We start from the raw sequence: 19,189 nt of genomic DNA on the forward strand, positions 1-19,189 counted from the left end.
ATAGGTTAGAAACAGGGAAACCAAATATGAGAATATTACAATAGTCCAGCTAAGAGGTGATAAGGGTCTGAACTATAGGGTGTCTGAACAAATAGAGAGAAGATATGTACAACAATATTCTGGAGGTAGAAGCAACAGAATTTGGCAACTGATGGGATATGTGGAGCGAGTGACCATGACAAACTGAAGCTGGCACCTAGGTGATGTGCACATATTACTATAAGGGTGGTGGTGTCCTCAACAGTTGGCTCAAATGAAATAATCCATGTAAAATACTGCAGAAAACTCAAAGTGCTATATAGAGACCAACTATTGTTGTTGTTATTATTATTATTAGCTGTTTGTTGCATGAATTTATTAATTAGGTGTTAATATTTTTCAGCATCTATTTAACACTTTACATTTTAGCAAAATCCTTTTTTTCTTCAGTCCACATGGCAATTTTAGGAAGCAAGTTAGAACTACGTCCCTTGCTACAGAAGTGAAGCTCCCTCTCCCACTACTCATAGAATGATGACCTTGGAGAAATTTTTTTGACTGACTATACCCATTTGTCAAAAGAAGATAAAAATCCCCTGCCCTGAATATGATGAGAGAATGTTAAGAAGATTGAGAAAATGTGTGTGATTTTTTTTTTTAAAAAAAGGTCTTTGAAACAGAATGAATTGCTATCCAAGTACAAGACATCATTTTAAAAACTACTTTTTCAAGGAAGCACAGCAGCCCAGGATGACATGCCCTGGTTCCTGAAAGCAGAGCTTTTCCTTGGAGTGGCAACAGTAAAGTTCATGATTAGCATTATGTCAAACTCCCCGAAGAGGAACCTTGTGATCAGTCCCATCCACTTTCGAGATCTGTTAAAAAAATGAAACAATGTGCTCCTCTTAGGAAAGAAATAAACCCATGTTCCCACTGAAAAGCCTTTGATTCTCCTTTTATTCACTGATAACTACCTTGATACATTCTCCACAGTCAGATGGTCCTGTTAAGAGTGAGATGTGGCTGCTGTGGTTCAAGTTCATACTTTTGAGGATCATTAAGTTGGGACGGGGAAACCACTTTAGAGACCAATAAATGCCTTCTCTGTATTTCACAAATGAGTAAAATGAGATACAGAGAGGTTGAGTAACTTGCTCAGATTCAGACAGCTAGTTAGTATTTGAAGTAGGATTTTTAACCTAGTTCATCTGGACCAAGTTCAGTAGCAGATTGCCAGTTGACTAGGGAGCTACATGTTGACCAATGTTACATCCATGAACAGAAGTGACAAGAGTGTAATTAGACATCTTTGCTATTGCGTTCCCTCTTGGGGATGCTGTCCCTAGTCTTTGCTTCTCCTTCACTTTGGAAGTACCAGAAATTCCAGCTGGTGAGATGAGCTGTTTTTTTTTCTCATTTGCTACCTTTAAATTCCCCACTTTAAGCATTTTTTTCAATCTTTTGGGATTAGTGATGACTTTGCTTAGAGGACAAGGAGAGTCACTTAGCATAGAGACTTCTCAGCCCTTGGCAAATTGACTGATCTTATAGGTCCTGAGGTCCCTTTAGAATTTATCAAGGATATTGCTAAACAAATTGAAGATTTTAAGATATATTTCACTCATGCAGGCTATTTTATTAAGGTGAGAGAGAGTTAAGAAGAGGAGGAGCATGAATCTGCCAAATAGGAGTTTTGTCTTTTTGTACTATTTTGAGGTAACAAAGCTCTTTCAAATTGAAAGGAATGTTTATACAATCAAGAGTTTATAGCAATACCAAAGAAAGTTCCGTGAAGATACTCACCTGTTCTTTTAGGTGAACTACTCATACCTTTCACAACTCTGGACTACTCAAACAGTCACCAGTTGAACTGTAATCCAATATATCTTGTGCTGAATACCATAGAATCCTCTCTACAGACAAAGGTACTGCTCACAAAAAAAGTGTCTATTCTACCTGAATGACACGCTCATTTTTTTATTCACATGGACCCACAGAGTCTTCAGATTTGGGTTCGATTATCAGACAACACAAAAGGAGTTGTCAGAGTAAAGAAGTTCCTTGCATGTGGAGAGCTGAAGAGTAGGAGAGAGTAGAGACAGTCAGTGACTATCTTAGAAGCAGCATTAGACCCACTGAGAGGAGACAAGACAGGGGAGGAAGACAAAGGCAATGAAGATACAATGGCACAGGTATCAGTCTAGTGTCTTGACAGCTGATGGCTGAGAACCGGCTATTAGCAGGATTGGCTATGAACCACAGAGCTTATGATTTCCCTCTTATTCACTCTTTACTCATTTACAAGATAAATAATTTTGAGATGTAACTAAAATTATTTTACAATCTTTTAATCACTAAAAATTGTGTATAATTATTATACCTGTACTCCAGTGCCAAGAACTGCTGTGAAACACTGGGCTGCTCCAAATGTAGAGAGAAAATGCTTCAATTCTACATTAATTAAAGAATTTTTTTTTCAATTTCTGTCCATTAGCAGCCTCCATGCTATGGCTATGAATGGTCATTATTACAGAGAGAAATAGGAACATAAATTTACTGCTAATGAAAATGTCAGTTGGAGGTGCAGTCTATCATATCGGTTTGATATGGGGAGACATTCTCCACCCCCCACCGCCCCTTGCTGTGCCCCATCTTTCTGGAATGTCTAAAAGACCAATGCATAAGGTTAAATAACTATCTTTGTATCAATACATGTTTTATCAGTCAATAACTGAAAATCATCTTTATAATATTTTGAGGTTGATGCTCAGTTCAATGGTAAAGATTATATTGATTTTTTCTTCTTAATTGACCCACTACTTATCAGGCACTGCAAGAGCTTGGCCTGTGGAACCTATTTGACCTTTGGCCCTGCCTACAAGGCCAGTTTTTGTCAATAAGAAACAAATGCATTTGGTGAACTCCTTCACATCCCCCTCTGTCTCTTTAGGAGTCAGGGAAAGTGCCCTCCCTCCTCAGCACACATAGAATCTCTAGAACTGTCTCCCACCACAGTCTGTGGCACTCAATCCGTCACGGTTCTTAAATCTCTCTCAAAAACGTACCTTTCTGATTTAGCTTTTACTGCTTAATGAATTTAGTGTTTGGGTTATGAGCTCCAGTGGTGGCTCCTCTGTTGATTAGTTTTATTAGGGGAAGTACCTTATGCTGGTGCTTTGTAGCTTGACGGGCACTGGTGACCACACTGCTTAAGCAATACCATTTTTATGGCCTTGAGCTTATAGCAAGCACTTCTGATTTGAAGGAAGACTCAGATTCTAGATTCCCATTACTGAAGCTGAAACTTTTCAGGGCAATGAACATGCTTTTAAAAATGGCTATTTCCTCCCCCCCCCCCTTCTTTTTCCCTTTCTTTCCCATTAGAATGTAAGCTCCTTAAAAGTCAGGGTTGCTTCATATGCATGCTTGGGGCCTGGCACACACAATAATAATTTGTTGATTGATTTTCTGAGACTCTATTTGGTATATGGGAACTTTGAGCAGTAATCTGTGGTGGAAAGCATACTAAATTTTGGGCAAAACTCCTGCATTGAATTCTAGCTCCGCAACTTAACATTATTATAATAGCGTCCTTGTCTATCTTCCTGGTCTGTTCGCAGTATCAAATGGGATATTTGTAAAGCACTTAGCACAGAGTCTCACACATAATAAATATTTAATAATTACTCTTTCTTTCTTTTGTTTCTTTCTTCCTAATTTGTTTGTGGAATCATCCATTATGTCTAAATTGTATACTCATTTTGACTTTATCTTGCTATATGATATGAGATGTTGGTCTATCCCTAATTTTTACCATATTGTTTCTTATTTTTCCAGCAGTTTTTATTAAATAGTAATCTTTACTTTAGGTTTATCAAACAGTAGGTTATTATAGTCATTGACTACTATGTCTGTGGTAACTAACCTATTCCACTAATTCATCACTTAGTTTCTTAGTACCAAATGGTTTTGATGATTGCTGCCTTATATTACAATTTTAAATCTGGTACAACTAGCCAGCTTCCTTTGCAATTTTTTTTCATTAAATCCCATGATATTCTTGACCTTTTTTCTTCCAGATGAATTTTGCTATTTTCTTTAATACTATCAATTTTTCCAGCATTTTGCTTGGTATGGCACTGAATAAATAAACAAATAAATTTAGGTAGAATTGTGATTTTTATTAAATTAGCTCAGCCTACCCATGACCAATTGATATTTTCCCAATTGTTTAAGTCTATCTTTATTTTTGTAAAAAGTATTTTGTAATTATGTTCATATAGTTCTAGGTTTGTCTTGGCAGGTGGACTCCCAAATATTTTATATAGAATGTCTCTTTCTAGGTTTTACTATTGTGTTTTATTGGTAATGTATAGAAATGTTGATGATAAATGAGGGTTTATTTTTTGTCCTGCAACTTTACTAAAGTTGTTAATTATTTTAAGTAGTTTAAGTAGTTTTTTATTTGGTTCTCTAAAATTTCTGAAGCATATCATTTTGTCATCTGCAAAAAGTAATAGTTTTGTTTCCTCTTTGCCTATTCGAATTCCTTCATATTTTTTTCTTTTAAATACTATCGCTAGCATTTCCATTTCTATACTGAATATAGTTGTGAAAAACAGGCATTCTTGTTTCACTTCTGATGTTACTGGGAATGCTTCTAGCTTATCTCCATTACAGATAATGCTTGCTGATGGTTTTAGATAAATACTGCTTATCATTTTTATGTTCTCTAATATTTTAATAAGAATAGGTGTTATATTTTATCAAAAGCTTTTTCTTGCATCTATTGACAAAATCATATGATTTCTATTTATTTTGTTATTGATATGGTAAATTATGTTTATAGTTTTCCTAATATTGAACTATTGAACTAGTGCTACATACCCAGTATAAACCCCACCTGGCCCCACAATGTATTATGCTGATGATAAATTGCTGAAATCACTTTGCTAATGTTTGTTGTTTTTTTTTTTTTTTTTTTTTGCAGCAATATTCATTAGGGAAAGTGATTTTTAATTTTCTTTCTCTGTTTTGGCTCTTCCTGGTTTAGGTACCAGAGTAGTATTGTGTCATAAAAAATAATTTTGTAGGATTACTTCTTTGCCTATTTTTTCAAACAGGTTATATAGTATTGGAATTAGTTATTTCTTAAATGTTTGGTAGAATTCACTTGTAAATCCATCTGGCCCTTATATTGATGGTTTGGTCAATTTCTTTCTTAAAACATAGTTATTTGAGCATTTAATTTCCTATTCTGGTGACTGGGACAATTTTTATTTTTATAAATGTTTCACTTAGACTGTCAGATTAATTGGCATACAATTGGGCAAAATAGTTTTAATTACTGTTTTGATTTCTCTTCATTGGTGGTGAATTTAACCTTTTCATTTTTGGTACTGGTAATTTGATTTTCTTCTTTCCTTTTTAAAATAAAATTAAATAAAGGATTTTCTACTTTTTCATGAAGCCAGCTTTTAGTTTTATTTATTAGTTCAATAGTTTTCTTTCAACTTTATTCCTCTCTCCTTTGATTTTTCAGAATTTCTATTTTGGAATTTAACTGGGGACTTTTAATTGTTTCCTTTTCTAGCCTTTTAAATTGCACACCAATTCACTAATCTGTTCTTTCTCTACTTTATTAATGTAAGCATTTAACAATATAAAACTTTCCCTTAGCACTTCTTTAGCTGTATCCCATAAATTTTGCTATGTTGTCTCATTCTCTTTCATAAAATTATTTGTTGTTTTTATGATTTGTTGTTTGAGTCACTTGTTCTTTAGTATTAATCAGTTTCCAATTAAATTTTAGTCTATCTTTCCATGGGGCATTATTACATGTAATTTTTATTGCACCATCATCTGAAAAAGATGCATTTAATATTTTCTGCCTTTTCATTTGATTGTGAGGTTTTTTAAATACCTAATACTGGTAAATTTTTATGTTGATGCCCTGTATCTCTAAGAAAAAAAAACATATTATTTTCTATCCCCATTCAAATTTTTCCAGAAGTTCATCATATACAATTTTTCTCAAATTTTATTCATCTACATAACTTCTTTCTTGTTTATTTTGTTATTAGATTTATCTAGCTCTAAGAGGGGGAACTTGAGGTTCCTCATTAGTATAGTTTTGCTATTTCTTTCTATAATTCACTTAACTTCTCTAAGAATCTGAATGCTATACCTACTTTTACTTCTCTAAAGGGCAAGATAAATTTCTATACACAACTGAATAAATATGCTATTCCAGCTTTAAGCTAAATCCAATGAGAGTTGGGTTCAAATATATATCCAATGAAAGTAAGGTTCAAATAATGCAAATCCTCTCTCTTGTTTTCCTCTGCTACAATAGGTCTCTTGCACCTCTTCATATATTGTAATTTACTCCATTCTTCCTCCCACTTTTCTCTTTTCCCAGTATATTTTTTCATTTCTTAATTTTCTTTAATATCATCACCTCAAAGTAAATTTGCATCCATACTTTCTGACTATGTATACCCCTTTTAGCTACCTTAATAGAGATACAGTTCTCAAGAGTTGTAAGAATCATTTTCCTGTGAAGGAATGTAAAACCTTCTTGAATAACATGTTGGCTTTATAAAAGATTCTTTCCTGTTAATCTGTTTGTGCTTCTTAAGTCTTGTATTTGAGGATAGCATTTTCTATTCTGCTCCGGTTTTTTCATTAAAAATATTTGAAAGTCCCCTATTTCACTGAATATTCATCTTTTGTCCTAAAAGATTATATTCAGTTTTGATTTTTTAAAAACTAATTCATGATATTTCATAGAGTCATTAGCTTCCACTTAGCTAATTCTACTTTTTAATGAATTAAGTCTTCAGTTTGTTTTTGTGACTCATTTTCCATTTGCCAATTATGGTTTTAAAGGAGGCATTTTCTTCAGTGAATTTTTTTTCATTTGGCTGAAGTGTTGGTGGTTTGCTCACTACATTGGGATGGCCCAGCCTCTTTCCACCTATTGTACCCTGGGTTCTAGGGAGGCAACTTTTGCCTGCTTACTAGGGCAGGAGCCTTATTTGCTTGCCTGATGTGTCACTATTCTACTGATCCAGGATAAATGGGCCTCAGTTGTTGATCTGTGCTATGGCTAATAGCCTCCCATTGGCTTGTTTGAAAATTTCTTGCACTAGCAAAATAACTGCATGGATACGAATACATATATTGTATTTAACATAAACTTTAACGTATTTAACATGTCTTGGTCTACCTGTCATCTAGGGGAGGGGTAGGAGGAAGGAGGGAAAAAATTGTAATTGTTAATGCTAAAAAATTACCCATGCATATATCTTATAAATAAAAAGTTATAATATTAAAAAAAAGAAAATTTCTTGCACTTTGCTCCTTTTACCCAATTGAAACACACCTTTACTGAAATCCTTTTCAGTTCTCTTAGGCTGCAAAATTGTTGTACTATTTTTTTTGTGGATTCTGTCATTCCAGAATTTATTAAGGAGTTTGAATTTATGTTTTTTGGCTGCTCTCTGACACTTTGTCTTCACCTCCTATTATCTCAGTTCTTACTTAGTCTTTAACTATTTAATGGATAATGCCTCAAACAAATTGAAATCCAAGAAAGACCTTAGCCTAAAAAAAGGCCAAGGTTTCCCAGGGTCATTGTCAATCATCCTAACCTTTGTATTGCCATTGAACTTCAATGACCCTGGAGGACAGAGTGAAGTTGTCAGTTTTGCACAACTCTACCTCACTTGAATCCAATTCACTTGCAAATCAAAATGTCACCCTCCTGATGTCATTGGTTTCCTTCCAAAAGGAAGGATGAACAACAAAACCTAGTTTTTTATCTACCACACTACATAGTCACAGAATTCTGAAATTCTACAGTACTTAGCTTAAAAAGGACTTTCTTATGATGAGCATCCTGATTTCAGAAAAGCCTAGAAAGACTTACATAAACTGATACTAAGTGAAGTGAGCAGAACAAGACAGTAACAGGAAGATTATGTGATGATCAACTATGACGAACTTAGCTCTTCTCAGCAACACAGTGACCCAAGACAATTCCAATAGACTTGGGATGGAAAATGCCATCCATATGCAGAGAGGATATTATGGCGACTTAATGCACATCATAATATACTATTTTCACCTCTATTTGGGGGTTTTTTTCTTTCTTGTTTTTTTTCCCTTTTCTGATTTTTCTTTTACAATGTAACTAATATAGAATTTTAAATTTTTTAAAAAAGTTTTAACATACATTACTTTATGAATCTTGTTGGGAGAGAAAAATCACAGCAAAAGAGAAAAACTATGGGAGAGATTAAAAAAGAAAAAAAAATGTGAACATAGCATGTGTTGATTTACATTCAGTCTTCTTAGATCTTTTTCTGGATGCAGATAGCATTTTCTGTCAAAGTCTATTGGGATTGCTTTAGATAACTGAACCACTGAGAAAAACCAAGTCTTTTATAGTTGATCATCATACATTATTGCTATTACTGTGTACAATGTATTCCTGGTTCTGCTTGTTTTGCTTAGCATCAGTTTGTGTAAATCTTTCCAGGCCTTTCTAAAATCAGATTATTCATCATTTTTTTTGTAGAACAATAATATTCTATTACCTTCATATGGCACAACTTATTTCCCATTTCCCAACCAATAGGCAGCTACTCATTTTCCAGTTCTTTGCTACCACAAAAAAGAGTTGCTATAAACATTTTTGAACATGTGGGTAATTTTCTCTCTTTTATGATTTCTTTGGGATACAGATCCAGTAATGGCACTACTGGGTCAAAGGTATGCACAGTTTTATACACTTTGAAAATAGTTCCAAATTGCTCTCCAGAATATTGGATCATTTCATAGCTCCACCAACAATGCATTAGTATCCCACTTTTCCCAGATGCCCTCCAACATTTATCATTATCTTCTTCTGTTATTTGAGTATGCAAATATTTTAAATTATTGTACATATATAATCTATATCAGATTACTTGCTGTCTTAGGGAGGGAGAAATGAAGGAAGGAAGAGGAAAAAAATTGGAATTCAAAATGTTACAAAAGTGAACATTGAAAACTATCTTTGCATATATTTAAAAAATACTAATAAGTATTTTAAAAAAGAAACAACTTTCTTATAATGATCTCATTTTACCCTTACAACAAGTAGAATAGGCGTTGCTTTCCCCATTTTTTAAAGAGGACATGAGTTTCAAAATATTACCCAAGTTCACAGAAGTGGTGAGTAGCCAAGCTTGAATCTTAATTTTTTAGATCAAAATTTTTTCTCCTCTATGTTGGTTAATTCAGATGCAAATTGTTAAAATGAAGACCTGGGAAACTGGGCATCTGATACAGACCACTAGGTATATTACAGATGCTCAATAAACACTTGCTGACTGAAACCTGGGTGATGTCACTCAGGCAAGGAAGAGGCAAGTGGAAGGATGGGAGATTTATGAAGAATTATTATTATTTAGCTCTTAGTGATGGGTGAGCTTGCTGGCCTGAATATCAATAGGATTCCCAAAATACTGTCTGCTATTTTTCCGTTTTTTCCTCCAAGAAAGAACTTCCTGACAGGCTGTGTTGAATGACTTTATTTTAGAAATAATATGTCAATATATTAAAATGACTGTCAGCAACTAACACACAAGACTAAATCCAGTTTTAAAAAGACAATTGAATTCAATCAAATAACTGGTATGTTTTTTCCCTACATGCTATCCAATAATGAGTTTGACTAAAATTTGCCATTTTCTGACCAGTTAGAATGGTCTAATACATATAATGTGGTCCTGGAAGGATCCTCAGATACAGTTTATTCCAATATTCTCATTTTTATAAGGATCAAGTGACATCTAGAGAGGAAAAGTAGTGTTCTTAAGCCCCTTTATGTTCTGGGATGGAGGGAGGAGAAAGATTATCCAATCATGTAACCATATATCCAATTATTGTCACTATTATAATTATTCCTGAACTTCAAGAAAAAAAAAAGTCCATACAGATAGTTCTGCAAGGGAACATAGGTGAAATCCATCCTAAGGTCTTATTGAAAGGATAGCAGCCCATTCTGGCAGGTACTAAATAATGATTCATCTGGCAAATATTCATACTCAATAGTGTCCTGTGTTACCTGATGTCAAAAAGAACAGACATTAGAGAATCAGGCGAAGTCTAACCCAGAAGCAAAGTTGAAACTCCGGTATTGTGAGGTCCCTCAGGCTTAACTCTAGCTAGGTGACTCCTAGCTGAGCTTCAAGGACTGTATTCCATCCTACTCTTGGTCCTGTTCCTGTCTTATACCACATACCTTCCACATCCCCTTTTCATCTCTCTTTAGTATATTATCTTCTCCCATTAATATGAAGGCTCCTTTAAGGCAGAGACTGTCTATCCGTTTAGTTGTATTTGTATTCTTTGGAGTTAGCACAATGCCTCTAAGCACCATGTAAGTGCATATAGTAAGCACTTGATAATTGTTTATTTCTTTCCTCTCTTTCTTTCTTTCCTTTCTCTTCTCTCAAAACCAAGCCTGCACGTTCTGCTTCCATCCTAACAAAAGATAACCTCGACATTTCCATTCTCTCTAAGGTATAATTTACTAACAAATCAATAAGTATTTACCGAGAAATTCTATGTACCAGCCCTATAGCAGGCACTGTAGGCGAAAGAGAAAAAAATTCAAATTCTATGCCATCAATGAGTATGAGACATAAATCTGAAAAGTTAGATAACAAATACTAGATTGAAATACCAATTGAAAGTCATATAATCACTGGAAGTAAAAAAAGGAACTTGAGTACAGACATTAAACCGCTGGGGACTGGAGTGATCAGGGAAAACTTTTTGAATTTAATAGGACTAGAATTGTATCTTGAAAGAAGAATAAAATTGAAAGTGGGAAGGATGCTAGCTGTTTAATTGGCTCCTCCTCCCAAGAGCCAGAATGTTTAGCTAAAAGGAAAGTAGAGTTGCAGGCATTATCTAATAGGGAAAATTTGAAGGACCAAGTTCTGAATAGGCTGGACTGAAATGATACTACTAGGAAATGAGGACCTGGACTTTACAGTGTTCTCTAGAGGTTATTGAGAGGGGGACTTTTATTCTAACCCATTCAAAAATAATGCAGTGCTCAGAGGGTATATGAGCAAACCCTTTACCCATTATGAATAGACATCTGTGGAAGGTAGGGAAGTATCTATGTCTCATTCACATGTATTGAACAATGGAGATGTGTGTTTATTCTGATTAATATATCAGATCCCAACAATTATTTATATGGGGTAGTTGAACCCACTGATTTACTCAGTCACCCTTTTCTATCTGGACCATCAGATGGCCCAATGCCACGGTCAAGGCAGCAGATAGGGAAGACAGGAACACACAGGAAATCCCAAAAGGATGTCAGTGCATGGAACAGAATTAGCCTTCATGGGAGCCCCCTGCTGCTTATGCCAAATTCTTGCCGATTTTGCTATTTAAAGGGGGCAACTTGCAATTTATTCCTGTATCAATTCCGTACATCATTTACCTCAGCACTGATTGTATCATTTGCAAATTAGCATTAGGCAGCAATTTCTGGTTCAGTATAAAACTATTTAGAAATCTAACCAGGAAATTGAAAGATGTAGTAAAACACCAACATCAAGACCAAACTTAATTCACTTCCTTATCTTCTTGTTACATATTGACGTATTTCAGGCAATTCGAAAACATCTAACTTGTCTTCCATGTGTGCAAATCAGATTATTGACAATGAAAGCAATTTCACAGGTTATTTAAATGCTAGTGGAATATCGTGGTGGGATCTGTTTTTTGACTTACATTTGCCAGGATATTTGGCTTTTGTTTGCCGGAAATAGAGACTGTTTCCTATTTAATCCAAGAGATTTGACTCTGATTTCAGCAGCGGTCTTCATATCATGGGTGCCCAAAGACCTAGAAGGAATTACTCTAACTACATTGTTCCTTGACAGCTTCCTTCTTTGACATCTATCCCTGAGCCACCTGTCCAGGTTCCCTGATTGACCCAGATGCAGGTAGTTGTGGCAAGTGGATATCCCTAGCATGAAAATATCCAAGGAAATACTGTTCACAGCCCTCCATGTTTGACCCCTGGTATCCTCAACCACCTTTACCTGTTTTTATTTTTTTTTCAGGAAGCTTATGAGAAAGCATCTTTAAAACATTTAAAATCCATTCAAGTTCTATTCTCATGTGCCCAACTTGCCATTCTTAGTGCATATCCATTTACATCAGTTTTCTACCCTCCCTTAAACAGCACATTTCAAACAGCATGATTACTTTGAATATTGGTTGTCTTAGTCACTCCCTTGTTCTGTTTTTCTGGCTCAAATCCCAATACCCCTCAGAGAGGGGTACGTGCTCTCTTCCCTTAATCATCACAGTTCCATAATTTATCCTTCCAGCTGATTCTTTTATTGCCTCAATCCTATTTCTAAAGCAGGCCTCCACTGCAGATGTCCTACACATTTAATCCCCAGACTACCCTATTGCTCTTCTAGTTGTTCTTTTCCCAGAGTCCAGCACTGTCCAGTCCTCACTCTGCATCTCAAAAATTTCTGGAAAATTCACACATATATGAGTTAACTTTTCTCTTTTTCAAGGAGAGGTGTGTGTATGTGAAGATATATAGGACACACATACATATATAGATAGATATAATTTTTACTTTCTGCCTACAGCTTCTTATGTTCCTTAATACTCTGAAAATGGGCATTGCCTTCAGCTGTTACACAAACCTGGCAGGTGGAAGCCCGCTTTCTTGAACATTTCAAGCTCAGCAGATTTTCACTTCATTCCCCCATCATTGCCCTTCATTTTCAGGGCTGGTCACAAGGCACACCCTCCTTATCCTGGCACCAGCTGGTTTGGCTTTTGACATCTTGGTACTTTGCTTCGTTCCAGCTCTCTCTTACTCTCTTAGAGACATTTTGCTTTTCTTTTGCAAGGGTAATGACCCCTCCCACCAGGATTCCAAGTGTGGAAGACGAAACCTCCGATTTCTCTCCCCGCCCCCCCCCCCCCCCCCCGCTCAACCCTCACTCCCCTTCCTTAATAAAATTATAACATAAAACCATCACTCCAAACTGTGCTCTGAGTTTGCCCTTCCCAGCCCCCATCACTGGGAGGCAAATATTCTAGCTGTTTTTCAATTCTATTGGTCTAACTGTTCCATAAGGCAATAAAAAAAAGAGAGAGAGGGAGATTGTGTATCCAGTTGGCAGTATCCAGAAATAACATGTATAAAAAAACGGAATTAAGAACAGTTTGATGAGCTGGACTCTGTTACAGAGACAGCCTCCATATATTCTGTGGTTTTTAATTTCTTCTCAACTTCATCCAATCTCTTCCCCCTATTCCAAGTTGAATCATCATATCATCTAAAATATGCCCCGTGGGTACAGTATAGGTCACCCAGACACTTATGGGCTACATGAGGAAATGCAGATGTGACCTGTAAGTAGGATAGTTTTCCTTTATCTCAAGTTCTAAGCTGACAAGTAGGGTTTAGGATTGAATGGGCTTGTGGCAGACTATTATGTTGACTCCTTTCATACTTCAACCAATAAAGAAATTGCTAACTTTTATCCTAGGTTGCTTTAGGGTAGCAAATTCATTGTAATGATTGCTTATTTCTTCAATCTCATTATTAGAGAAGTTACCAAATTCCCAATCTGGCCAGAGCTTTGAGTCATAGCCAAGATGCACCTGGGCACTGATCCAGGCAATCGGTCATTGAGGCTCCTACTTGCAAAGAGTCTATGTGGGCATTCAGTGAGACCCTAAGGAATATGCTTCCACTGATCCATTCCTAACTCACTTTACAACCTTAGGTGTGTATCTTTTTTTTTTTTATTTGGGCTTCTATTTCTCCATTTCTAAATTGAAAGGATTGAGAAATTAGACAATTTCTGATGGCACATACAGCTCCAAAATGCTCTGCTTCAATGAATGCTTCTGTGACTCTTCCTCCTCCCTCAGATTAATCTCTCTTATAAGAATTATTTAAAAGACACAATGAATCACAGAATCAGTTTCAGAGCTGCAAACATATTCATAAGCTATATAGTCAGACTCACCATGCCCAAGAAAGACTCCTGAATACAACATACCCTGACAAGAGATCATTCCATCTTGGCCTGAAATTAGCCCTCTAAGCTAAAATTGGCCATACTTGGTTTAACTGGACCAACCCTGTGATCCCTTTACCTCAATATTCTGGATCAATTTTGGGGAAGGCAAAATTGTCATACTCAAGTTAAAGTTACCTCTCCAATATTTCATTTCCCCAAACTAACTTATTGTGGATCTCTCATCCATTGATTTATCTAACTCCCTAATATTTCCAACCAGGGAAAAACAAAAACAAAGAAAAACTCTTCCTTTAAGAAAATGAGATTCAAATGTTATTTTTTCCTCACTTGGCCTTCAAAGGTACTAATGTACATTTTTCTCCTATTTCTCCTTGAAATGGTGCTTTCTTTCTCAAATATCAATCCCTTTCTCTCTCCCACTCCCTCTACTACTGTCACATTCTCTTTCATATTTTCTTCAGCTATGCTAGGCTGACTTCCCCCCCATAAACACATTAAGGATCTATGTGATTTTGGCCATGAATTCCATTCCCTTCATCATATCATAGAACATTGGATATGCAAAGGATATCAAAAGTTATCTAATGCAACCTTCTTATTTTATAGATGGGGAAACTGAGCATCAGAGAAGGGAATGTATTTACAGAGTATTCTCTATTAAAATATCTTTCAATAGGACTGGGAAAGAGGCAGGATAGGGATGGAGAGAGAGAAAGGGAGGAGAAAATTTGGGAGGAAGATAATGAACCTTTCCTGGTTCTTAGAATGTGTCTTCTTTCTTCCTTGTACTTCATTTGGATTTCATTCCTCCATCTGTTCTCTATTATTGAGGCTTTCATTCTCTGTCTCTCTGTTTTTGTCTCTCTTCCTCTGTCTCTCTGTCTCTCTCCTGTCTGTCTCTTCATCTCTCTCTCTGTGTCTCTGTTTTTCTCTCCTCTGTCTCTGTCTCTCCCTCTGTGTCTCCCTTCTCCACTCCCACTCTCTGTTCCCCTCTCTTTCCTGCCCCAGGGAATTTTTTTCCTTGAATTAGGTGTTTTATTCTTAATTTATATTATTCAGACCTACATTTCTATTTCATCTCCTGGTCATTTTAATAATAATAAAAATATTTATAGAATACTTTCTATATACTAGGTACTATGGTAATCACTTTACAAATACCATCTCATATGATTCTTGTAACAATTTGGGAGGCAAATAACATTATTGTCCCAATTTTACAGATAAAAATTTGAGACAAATGGATTGTGACTTGCCAAAAGTCATAAAGTTAGTAGGTATTTAGGCACACATTTGAACTTAGGTCTTATTGACTCCAGGGCTCAGAATTCTATTCATTGCACTGCCTACCTTAAGTTGTGAATCTGCACTACATCCATCTTCCTCATCCCCTTCCCATGAGATTCTGTTCCGAAAACTAAGGGCTCTATTTGGTGAAATTTCATTTTGTCTTGACTGGATCCAGGATGCCACATGCTTCTCAATCATTTCTAAATCATATCTACATCCCTATGTTCCTTCTCCTTCTGTCTCTCCCTGATGCATTATCCTCACCATTATAATGTAAGTTGCTTGAGGACAGGCACTCATTTTCCTTATTATGTTTTTATATTCTCAGTGCACAATGCACATTTTAGACACATTATTTTCCTTGCAATTGCAAAAGTTATGATGATGGAACAGGATTATGGAATAATGATCTAGAGGAGCTCAGAAATCCCAGTTAGTCTCCTAATCCTCTCATTTTATAAAGAGGTAGATTGAGAGCCAAAGAAAGAAAGTCACTTACTCAAGCTTAAAGCACTGAGTTATGATATGCTACCAGAAGCAAATTCAGATGATAATAATGAGAAAAATGCATTCTGGGGAGGTAGAAAAATGTCATTCCCTCATTTTACAGATTAAAAAAACAGAGCAGGCCAAGTGATTTTTCATGCAATAACTCAATGAGAAAGGGTCAGAGGAATCACAGCTTGAATCCACATCTTCTGATCACAAGTCCCATGAACTTTCCATTATATCATATTACTTTTTATCCATATCTCAATGAGGATTGAAGAAAGCAGACACTATTTCTCCATTTTACTGATAGAGCAACTGAGGAATGAAGAGGTTACTGAAGACTTCTCAGGTCAGTGGCACTAGGAAGTCTGCCTAAGGGATTTGGCAGCCTCAATTAGCAAACAGTCTGAGGGCAGTGGCTAGCATTTCATCTTGTATTGAACTACACTGTGGGTGAATAATCACTGATCCCACGGAGCCTGTTCTGCTTACACAGCCCTCCCCGCCAGCCCCTGGTTCATTATTTTGCAGAGTTGTTTAGGAAACAAATGAGAAGCACTATATCAGAAACAATCACTGGGTCCTCGGTTCTCTTTGTGGCTTAGTCTTGGAATTTGAACTTTGGGTACATATGGTATCTGGCCATTTCAAATTGGCTAGTTCTTAATGTTCTCTTGCTTCACAGGGCATACATTCTTCCCAGAAAGCTGGGTATACACAAAAAGATGTTATTTTTGTCATTTCTCCAATTATTCCCTAGCCTATAACTTTCCTGCTAGCCAAATTGGACCACTAACTACTTCCCAAACACACCTTGTGCTTGTATCCTACTCCAAGGATTTAATGCTCCCTTCGTAGCAATAGTTGGAAAGCGTCCCTATTCTTCAAAGTCTTCAAGTACCATTTCTAAACTCCATGAGCTTCAGCTTCCTCACTTGTAAAATAAGAAGACTAGATTAAATCATTTCCAAAGTCCTTCCCATCTCTAAATGTAGAGTGCAATGATGAAGAAGATGATGATGATAAAAATGTTAATGATGTACTTGATAGCTTACATTTCCGCACAACTTTAAGATTCCTAAATAACTTTCTTTCCACTTCCAAGATATAGTGGGTAGATTATTGTACTTGTGCCTGCCATCTAGGGGAGGGGGTAGAGGGAAGAAGGGGAAAAATTCAGAACAGAAGGGAGTACAAGGGATAATGTTGTTATAAAAAATTACTTATGCATACGTACTGTCAAAGAAAATGTTATAATTATAAAAATTAATTTAAAAAGATTATTAGACTTGGAGTAAAGAAATTTAGCTTCAAAAACTTACTAGCTGTGTGTCACATAGTAAAGCATTGTATCTCCTTGGATCTTGATTTCCTGCTTTCCAAAATGAGAGGGTTACACTAGATAATTTCTAAGGTATTTTCCAGATCTAGATCTCTAGTGCTATAAACCCTGTGAAATAGGTAGTGGTTTTGTAATGTAAGTATTATTGAACTCATTTTACAATTGAGGAAGCTATATGACTTGCCCAGGATCATTCTCCCATATTCATGATATGATTTCCCATTCCTCCGAATGATTATAACCTTTTGCTTGATCTCTGAACTTACCACATTATAACTAATAAAATGTCTTCTCTATCTATGCTAGACTGTAGACTCCATGAGAACAAGAGCCATATCTTGTTCATTTGTGTATGCTGCTAAAAGCACAGAAATTCTTGCTCCATAACTGTTTGCCAAATGAATCAATACCTTGGAATTGAATTTTTTTCTCTAGCAAAGGCCATTAAGCCCAAGATTAGATGTTCACTGAGTAGTCTCTCAAAATCATCTTTTCAGTGATAGAAACACAAGAGAGGCAAACAAAGACATATCGCCTTGTCAAAGAAACCATTCATTCAGGAACCAGGAAGGAACAAAATTCCTAAGACCTGTCAGTCTCTTCCCTCTTCCAGTATTCTTCACCTTGTTCTTTATGTCCTAAGATCCAGAGAGGAACATACAAAAAGTCTTTCTGTGCATCACCACATGGGACACCCCAATCAACCCATCAACAAACATTTACTAAGTGCCCACTATATTCCAGGCACTGCTAAGTAAGGGGATAGAGAGACACTGACAAAACGATCCTTGATTCATGGAATACACTTTCTATGAGGAAAAGAAATGTGTACAAACCACATTACAAATGCTGGCAAAAAGGAAACCTAAACTTTTGTCATTTATCCATCCTCACCTAGGACTGTGGGCAAACGAGGATAGAGACATGTGAGGGCTGTACTCTATGTGGTATTATTTTCCTAGACAGGAAGCACCAGAGAAGACAATTAATGAAATGTGATCACAGCATTGTTCTGGCTCTCTCTGAAGCATGTCACTAATCAGAAAGCATTTATTAAGCATCTACTATATGCTAGGTACTGTTCAAGATGCTGAGTTTCGAGAGACAAAAAAATTAAATAATCCCTGAATTCTAGGACTTTACTATCTGATTGAAGAAAAAACGCACGCACATATATTTTAAAAATAGAGTTATCATGGTGTCAGTAAAAGGGATCAAGAGGACCCAAGTTTAAGTCTTGGACAATCATTAGCTTCTAATTTTGAGCAAATTACTTAAGCTCCCTAAGTCTCAGGTGCCTCCTTTGTAAGATGAAGGGGTTGGACTTGATGAAGGCCCCCCAGTCCTTTGATCCTGGAGGTAAGGACCATGGATAAGAGATTTAATTGGTATGGTATACATAACTCCCAGAGGAAGGCTTCCCTCTACCAATAGGGGCTGGCATCTCATCTATAATTTATACTCTTACAAGAGTTTGCCAGAGTCCTGAGAACTGAAAGGATCTGACTAGGGTCACACAGCCAGTACGTGTCAGAACCAAGAAAGCCTCATATAGGAAGAATCATTGAACAACCTGTCCTCCTCTTTAGGCCTCAATTTCTGTTTATATAAAATCAGAAAACTAGGTTAGGTGATTCCCTGAGACCCCTTTTTGGTTTTAACATTATATAGTTCTATGATTTATCCTGTTCCAAAACATTTGAGTATTGAAATGAAGAGGGACTACTGGGGAAAAAGCTATGGAGTGCTCAAAAGAAGGCCATGGCTCACCTGGAATCATTCCCTGCTTAATCCACCTGCATTTGTTTATGTATCATTTGACTGTTCTGTTGACAAGATTCCTTTTTAGAAGGATGAGAGGTGCTGGGGAGGGACCATCTATTTTTCTGACAGACTCTAATCCTCAGAAGATGGCACACCTTCACCCTGGGTGTGAGGAAGGAGCAGAGTCTGATGCCCAAGAGCTCGGGGGGGTGACAAACGT

The sequence above is a fragment of the Sminthopsis crassicaudata genome, chromosome 2 (genome assembly GCF_048593235.1).
Source record: "Sminthopsis crassicaudata isolate SCR6 chromosome 2, ASM4859323v1, whole genome shotgun sequence".
Lineage (NCBI taxonomy): Eukaryota > Metazoa > Chordata > Mammalia > Dasyuromorphia > Dasyuridae > Sminthopsis > Sminthopsis crassicaudata.